The following is a 7215-nucleotide window of genomic DNA, read 5'->3' as shown; positions in this document are numbered from 1 at the left end:
TTTCCTTCTCTCTCTGTCACTCAAATAAGTAAGTAAGTAAATAAATAAATAAATAAATAAATAAATAAATAATAAAACAATAAAAATAAAAATATTTTAAAAATATCAAGTATTTAAAAAATATTTAATATCCCTATCCATCAGAAAAATGCAAATTAAAACCACTTTGAGGCTGTATGTAGTGGTGCACTATGTGCATATATGTAACAGAATCAGAGCAGAGAGGGAGACAGACAGATAGACAGTATGAGTAGCCAGAGCCTCTGAGGTAAGACTATCTTCATGAGGTAGAGGCAAGCCTGGGGTGACAAAGTGAGTTCCAGATCAGCCTGGGCTAGAATGAGACTCTGCCTCAAGGTTAAAAAGAAGAACTGGGGAAAAGACACACTTTTGAGATACTACCTCTCCCCAGTTAGAATGGCTATCATAAAGAAAACTAGCAAATTCTGATGAGAGTTTGGGGAAAGATGAACCCTTATACACTGCTGATGGGAAATATAGCCCTTATGGAACTCATTTCTTAGGTTTCTGAAAAACTTAGAAATGCAATTTCCATATGATCTAGCTATTCTATACCTAGAAATATATCCAAAGGATTCCATACCCTACGACAGAGACATCTGCTCATCCATTTTTATTACTACTCTATTGACAATAGCTAGAAAATGAAACTAGCCTAGATATCAATAGATGAATGAATAACAAAAATGTGGTACATATACACAGTGGAATTTTACTCAGAAGTAAAAAAATAAAAATATAAAATTTGCAGGAAAATAGACAGACCTGGAACGAATCTGTAAAGTAACACAAACTCAGAAATCTAAGGATAACATGCTCTCTTTTATAAGTAGAACCCAGCTTGTGATATTTATATGTGTGTGCATAAAGGAGGGCAAACTTAGATAATACCCAGAAAGCTAAAATGTTGAAGAAAGCAAGTCATGAGATCACAAGAAAGGTGGTGGGGGAATGGTGAAAGGACATATGTGATACATAAAAAAGAAAACAGGAGTTTTCTGATCCGCCATCTGTGGTGGCCGCCGCCGAGATGCAGATTTTTGTGAAAACCCTTAATGGGAAGACCATCACACTCGAGGTTGAACCCTCGGACACTATAGAAAATGTAAAGGCCAAGATCCAGGATAAGGAAGGAATTCCTCCTGATCAGCAGAGATTGATCTTTGCTGGAAAGCAACTGGAAGATGGGGCATACTTTGTCTGACCACAATATTCAAAAGGAGTCCACCCTTCATCTTGTACTGAGACTTCATGGTGGTGCTAAAAAAAGGAAGAAGAAGTCTTACACCAATCCCAAGAAAAATAAGCACAAGAAAAAAAGGTTAAGTTGGCTGTCCTGAAATATTATAAGGTGGATGAAAAAGGTAAAATTAGTTGCCATCGTCGAGAGTGTCCTTCTGATGTGTGTGGGGCTGGGGTTTTTATGGCCAGCCACTTTGAGAGACATTACTGTGGCAAGTGCTGTCTGACTTACTGCTTCAACAAACCAGAAGACAAATAATTGTGTATGAGTCAATAAAAGTCTCAGACTTAAAAAAAAAAAAAAAGGAAGCAGGAGAGAATATAGATGAAGGAATAATGAGGTGTGGAAGATGGGGGGGGAGAGAATCAAACCAAATTGTGTTTGAAAATGCCATAATTATGCCCAAAACCATATGCTAACTGGAAAATAATATATAGATAAATTGGCAGTAGCTACAAATGAAAAAAAAAAAAAAACAGCCTTTTTAACTTTTTGATTTTTTTAAAGTATTTTGAGACACTTTACATCAAATATTCCCCTAAATTTAGTTATAAGCATTGTATTCCCCTAACCTATTTTTTTACAAGTTCCATAATGAAAAATGTTTCAGTAAATTGGTATAATATTTTAAAGGTTGAGTAAAAATACTAGTCAATTTATGAACATGTATTAACACTTCTCAGTGAAATCTTGTGTTACTTCTCTCCATTTTATTGTTGGCCACCATAATGGAATAAAGTGTTTATAGTTTTAATTTATATTTATCTGATGAATAAAAGGTTCACATTTTAATAAGTACCTATGAGGCTATTTTATAACATTTACACAGTGATACCTATATAGACATTATGCACATTTTAATTGGATTATTTTTATTATTGAGTTGAAATATATCATTATGTATTCTGAATATGTCATATACATATACATGATATGTAAATATGTTCTCCTATTTTAATTTATATTTTATTTTTCTGGACATTTTCTTTGAAGCATAGGTGTTTTCCATGCTGATGAATGCATTTAATCATTTCTTTCTTTTGTCACTTTTGTAATCAAATGCTCCACTCCTGAGCTATACCTTCTCTTTTGCCACTCTTGATTCTGGTATGTTATCACATATGCTGAGGTTAGTGTCTGGTATTATATTCTCCCAGTGCTACATACTGACGACATCATGAAAATATACAATTTATCTTTGACACAGTACTGTGTGGATAAGATATGATGTTATTTATGCATAATGTGTTATAGGCAATTGTTATGTACAAGATTTTCAACTAATCATGGGTTTACTGACATATAATTCCTCCATATATGAAGAAGAGCTAACACCATTGATTCTTAAGGTTTTTCATGAAATAGAAAAAGAAGGAACTCTACTAAACTCATTTTATGAAGCCAGCATCACCCTGATACCAAAACCAGACAAAGATAGAAAAAAAGAAAAGAAGGGCTGGAGAGATGGCTTAGCGGTTAAGCGCTTGCCTGTGAAGCCTAAGGACCCCAGTTCGAGGCTCGGTTATCCAGGTCCCACGTTAGCCAGATGCACAAGGGGGCGCATGTGTCTGGAGTTCGTTTACAGAGGCTGGAAGCCCTGGTGCGCCCATTCTCTCTCTCTCCCTCTATCTGTCTTTCTCTCTGTGTCTGTCGCTCTCAAATAAATAAATAAATAAATAAATAAATAAATAAAATTTAAAAAAAGAAAAGAACATTACAGACCAGTCTCCCTCATGAACATAGATGCAAAAATTCTCAACAAAATATTGGCAAACAGCATACAAGAATATATCAGAAAGATCACTCACCCTGATCAAGTAGGCTTTATCGCAGAGATGCAGGTATGGTTCAATATACACAAATCTATAAATGTAATACATCATATAAATGGACTGAAGGACAAAAATCACATGATCATCTCATTAGAGGCAGAAAAAGCGTTTGACAAAATCCAACATATCTTCATGATAAAAGTTCTACAGAAACTGGGAATAGAAGAAACATATCTCAATATAATAAAGGCTATTTATGACAAGCCTACAGCCAACATACTACTAAATGGGGAAAAACTGGAAGTTTTTCAATTAAAATCAGGAACAAGACAAGGGTGTCCACTGTCCCCACTTTTATTTAATATAGTTTTGGAAGTCTTAGCCATAGCAATAAGGCAAGAGACACACATAAAAGGGATACAAATTGGAAAGGAAGAGATCAAGTTATCATTTGCAGATGACATGATTCTATATATAAAGAACCTGAAAGACTCTACCAGCAAACTGTTAGAGCTGATAAAAACCTACAGCCACGTAGCAGGATACAAAATAAATACACAGAAATCAGTAGCCTTCATATATGCTAACAACAAACACACAGAGGATGAAATCAGAGAATGACTCCCAATCACAATTGCATCAAAAAAATAAAGTACTTGGAATAAACCTAACCAAGGAAATAAAGAATCTCTACAATGAGAACTTTAAAACGCTCAAGCAAGAAATTGCAGAAGACACTAGGAAGTGAAAAAGAATCTCTTGTTCCTGGATTGGAAGAATCAATATTGTGAAAATGGCAATCTTACCAAAAGCAATCTACGCATTTAATGCAATCCCCATCAAAATTCCAAAAGTATTCTTCATGGAAATAGAAAAAAAAACAATCCAAAACTTCATTTGGAATCACACAAAACCTTGAATATCTAAAATAATACTGAGCAACAAAAATGAGGCTGGTGGTATCACCATACCTGCTTTTAACCTATACTACAGAGCCATAGTAACAAAAACAGTGTGATACTGGCACAAAAGCAGACATGTAGATCAGTGGAACAGAATAGAGAACCCAGATGTAAGTCCAGGTAGCTATAGCCACCTGAAATTCAATAAAAATGCCAAAAATACTCATTGGAGAAAAGACAGCCTCTTCAGCAAATGGTGTTGGGAAAACTGGATATGTATCTGTAGAAGAATGAAAATAGATCCTTCTATCTCTCCGTGCACAAGAATTAAGTCCAGATGGATTAAAGACATTAACATCAGACCAGAAACTCTAAAAATGCTAGAGGTAAAAGTAGGAGAAACCTTCAACATATTGATCTTGGCAAAGGCTTTCTGAATACAACCCCAATTGCTCAGGCAATAAAACCACAGATTAATCACTGGGACCTCATGAAATTAAAAACATTTTGCACTGCAAAGGACACAGTGAAAAATGCAAAGAGGCAACCTACAGAATGGGGAAAAAATCTTTTCCAGCTATATATCTGATATAGGATTAATATCTAGGATATACAAAGAACTTAAAAAGTTAACTAATAAGGGAACAAACAAGCCAACCAAAAAATGGGCTATGGAGCTAAATAGACAGTTCTCAAAGGGAGAAATACGAATGGCATATAAGCATCTAAAAAAATGTTCTACGTCACTAGTCATGAGGGAAATGCAGATTAAAAGTACATTGAGATTCCATTTCACTCCTGTCAGATTGGCTACCATCATGATAACAAATGATCATAAATGTTGGCGGGGATGTGGAAAAAGAGGAACCCTTCTACACTGTTGGTGGGAATGCAATCTTGTCCAGCCATTGTGGAAATCAATGTGGAGGTTCCTAAAACAGCTAAAGATTGATCTACCATATGACCCAGCTATAGCACTCCTAGGTATATATCCTAAGGACTCATCTCATTTCCTTAGAAGTACGTGCTCAACCATGTTTATTGCTGTTCAATTTATGATAGCTGGGAAGTGGAACCAGCCTAGATGTCCCTCAACTGATGAGTGGATAATGAAGATGTGGCACATTTATACAGTGGAGTTCTACTCAGCAGTAAATAAAAATGAAATTATGAAATTTCCAGAAAAATGGATGGATCTGGAAAGGATTATATTAAGTGAGGTAATCCAGGCCTGGAAAGCCAAGTGCCACATGTTCTCCCTCATATGTGGATCCTGGCTACAGATGATTGGGCTTCTGTGTGAGAAGGAAAAAACTCAGTAGCAGAGGCCAGTAAGTTAAAAAGGAGATATAAAGGGAAGAGAAAGGAAGGGAGGGTATACTTAATAGGTTGGTATTGTATATATGTAAGTACAATGATTGTAATGGGGAGGTAATATGATGGAGAATGGAATTTCAAAGGGGAAAGTGCGGGGGGGAGGGTGTTATCATGGGATATTTTTTATAATCATGGAAAATGTTAATAAAAATTGAGAAAAAAAATAAAAAAGGAAAGAAAAAAAATGTATCTACATCACAACCTTTTCCCCAAATTTTACCTTTGTTGACTATTTTAAAGAACAGGTTTTCTAAATTAAGTATTCTAGATTTAAATCTTATGTTGTCTATGGCACTCTGAATATATAATCTTACATTCTTTTGGCCTACAAAATTTCTGAGGAAAGATCTTACTGTAGCCTTCCAGAGTTCTTGTATGTTATATATTGTTTTCTCCTGTTATTTTCTGGACGTATTTTCCTTTCATTTTTGAAAATATTGGTTTATGACTTGGGTTATTGCATCTTTGAATTGAGTCTTAGTAGAGATCTTTAAATTTCCTTTTCTCAGGAGTGCATATCTTTCCACACATTTGGAAGGCTTTATCCTTTATTTATTTATTATTCATTTTTTGTTTGTTTGTTTTGATGTAGGGTCTCACACTAGCTCAGTCTGAACTAGAATTCACTATGTAGTCTCAGGGTGGCTTCAAACTCACAGAGATCCTCCTACCTCTGCCTCCCGAGAGCTGGGATTGAGGGTGTGTGCCATCACGCCCAGCTCATAATTATTATATTTTTTTAAAATTTATTTATTTATTTGAGAGCGACAGACACAGAGAGAAAGACAGATAGAGGGAGAGACAGAGAATTGGCGCGCCAGGGCTTCCAGTCTCTGCAAATGAATTCCAGACGCGTGCACCCCATTGTGCATCTGGCTAACGTGGGACCTGGGGAACCAAGCCTCGAACTGGGGTCCTTAGGCTTCACAGGCAAGCACTTAACCGCTAAGCCATCTCTCCAGCCCTCATTATTATTTTTTAAACAAGTTTTATGTTCCTTTAGACCTCTTCTCTTTTGCTCTGACATCTATAATGCTAAAGTTAGTTATCCTTGTCCTATAGATGATATCTTAAATACATATTTTCTTTGTTTTATTTTTGTGCTTTCTTAAAATATAGATTTTCAAATAATTTGTCTTTGAGCTTATGAATATTTTCTTATTGACAGTTTGTGGTTAATATTCTATAACAATTTTCATCCTATTTAGTGTATACTTTGCCTCAAGTATTATATTTAGCTTTTTTATTAATGCACTTTTTTAAAGTATGACTTTTACTGTATTTATTGTTTGTTTTATTTCATTGTGCTATCTCACTTTGCTCTCTTATAACTTGCTGAGCATACATAAAATATTTAAAATTATTTTTCAGACATTTCATAAATCTCTATTTCTTTGGGGAGGGCAGTTACTTTATAATTATTGTTATTTTAAATGTGTTACATTTTCTGAAATTCTTTTTAATTTTCTAAAAATTAATTTAAGACACACAATACAAAGAGAAAGAGAAAGAGAGAATGGGCATACCAGACCTCCTGTCGCCTGCCCCTGCAAAATAAGACTAGATGCATAATCTACTTTTGCACATCTGGCTAATAATATTGCTGGGATCTTGCTCTTCTCTTGTCCTACTATGAAAGGAAATCATGGATAAGAATCTTTAGATGATAGGTATGACTTGCAGACTCACATGCACTGGCTAGGATATGATTATCTGCTTTATGGCACTTCTGGAAGGGCAATGGAGGCAGGGTTTAAAATATAAATTTGAATAAAACAGAAGGCTCTGCACTCACCTGCACTGATCCCACAGGTGCCTATGGAACAGGCACCCTTCTTTCTGCCTTGAAAATAGTGAATAAATCATGGGGGCTTGTGAAAAATATAACATTTATGTGTTC

General features: G+C 35.2%; 1 pseudogene; it reads left to right on the top strand.

Annotated features, from left to right (window-relative positions):
• The first annotated feature begins 1051 nt into the window (after positions 1-1051).
• Positions 1052-1529, top strand: LOC101598831 (annotated as a pseudogene).
• The last annotated feature ends 5686 nt before the right edge of the window (positions 1530-7215 follow it).

Source organism: Jaculus jaculus, chromosome X, assembly GCF_020740685.1.
Source record: "Jaculus jaculus isolate mJacJac1 chromosome X, mJacJac1.mat.Y.cur, whole genome shotgun sequence".
Lineage (NCBI taxonomy): Eukaryota > Metazoa > Chordata > Mammalia > Rodentia > Dipodidae > Jaculus > Jaculus jaculus.
The sequence above is the reverse complement of the archived record's forward strand: the minus strand, read 5'-3'. Positions and strand labels throughout refer to the sequence as shown.